Here is a 1981-nt window from a genome sequence, read left to right on the forward strand (position 1 = left end):
CATGGGAGTGTGGGTGGTTATATGTGGAGCTTTTGGTTGGTGATGGAAGGAAAATGGGGATTAGGGTTATGGATTCCAATTTGAGAATTAGGGTGAAATTAGGATTTTGATTTTGAAATTAAGGTTCGAGTATAGTATTAATTTAAAACTAAATTTAATCCAATATAATTAACTTTAAGAATACTATTTATCTTTTCAACTTACAAATTATTTTTAATTAAGAGCTCTAATTTAATATTAGAAATAAATAAATAAATTTTTTTAGTTCATAAAATTAATCAAAACCTTCAATTATTCAACTTAAATGGTATAAAATTCTTATTATTTTCAATTACTAAAACTTTAAATTCCTAATATGAAAATACTCGATTATTTAAAAAATTGTATAAATCCTAATAGATTTTAAACTTAAAGTATCCTAAAATATAGTTTAATTATTTTTAGGAAAATAATTTTCTTTAAATAAAAATATCAACAAATATAATAAATTAAAATAACTTACTATTTAATTTTCAAAAATTTGGACTCTTACAATTTTCACCATATACCAAAAGTGACTCTATACAACCACAGAAAACACAAAATATCAATATAACTAGAAAAAATCACTAACTACAAAAATATAAGAAAAGCATAGCCTATTAAGTAGAGTATTAATTTAAAACTAAATTTAATCTAATATAATTAACTTTAAGAATACTATTTATCTTTTCAACTTACAAATTATTTTTAATTAAGAGCTCTAATTTAAAAATAGAAATAAATAAATAAATTTTCTTTTAGTTCATAAAATTAATCAAAATCTTCAATTATTCAACTTAAATGGTATAAAATTCTTATTATTTTCAATTACTAAAACTTTAAATTCCTAATATGAAAATACTCAATTATTTAAAAAATTGTATAAATCCTAATAGATTTTAAACTTAAGGTATCCTAAAATATAGTTTAATTATTTTTAAAAAAATAATTTTCTTTAAATAAAAATATCAACAAATATAATAAATTAAAAATAACTTACTATTTAATTTTCAAAAATTTGGTCTCTTACAATTTTCACCATATGCCAAAAGTGACACTATACAACTACAGAGAACACAAAATATCAATATAACTAGAAAAAATCACTAACTACAAAAATATAAAAAAGTGGGATACCACTGGATCCAGTGGTATGGAAACAACATTCTGAGTATTATTTAGTTGAACTCCTTTCGCATCCTATGCAAATAGAAAACAACATCTCGGCTTCTTTCATGCATATAAACAATAATTAGAATATAACATAACAAATAAAATCATTTAACCTATTCTGGAGGTTGATTTGTAGGTTCTTGTGATGATTGGTTTCTATTTTGTTATTGCTTTGCCTTCTTTCTCTTTGGTTGCCAATTTTGGTTTGCAGGTGCTCCTTTGCAAGTCCTGTGATAGTATCCCTCCTGTCCACATTTACTACATGTAACTTGAAAGACTTCTTCACCTTATTACCTTGTGGTGGCATTTGAGACTCATCCACCACATCAACAATCCTTTTTTTTGGTTGGTCTTCCAGGGGGTCTCTTAATTATTGGTGCCTCTGGTCGCAGCCTATTAGTTTCCTCCAAAAACTCTTTACCAATTTGCTTGTTACCCAAGTTCTGTCAATCATGTTACTTGTAAACCCCATAAAATTAGTAAATGATTAGTCAATAAATTAAATTTGAATAAAGAAAATTAAAAATATGAATTTTATATTAAAATAGGATAGAGCTAATTAAAACAAAAATTTTGAAACTAATTTCAAAGAATTTGATCCAAGATTGGACCGAATGAACCGAATCGGTTGAACCGGGCCCAAAATGGGCCCAAGGCCCAACCCTTTCAGCCCAAGTAACTTAATGAAATTCCTCTCTCCTTCCACATTCAGCCAAGAATACTGAAACAAGCTAAGGGGAAGAGAAGAGAAGGTTCCAACCTAGCACCTTGATAAACCCATATTTTA

Source organism: Arachis duranensis, chromosome 6 (assembly GCF_000817695.3).
Source record: "Arachis duranensis cultivar V14167 chromosome 6, aradu.V14167.gnm2.J7QH, whole genome shotgun sequence".
Taxonomy (NCBI): domain Eukaryota; kingdom Viridiplantae; phylum Streptophyta; class Magnoliopsida; order Fabales; family Fabaceae; genus Arachis; species Arachis duranensis.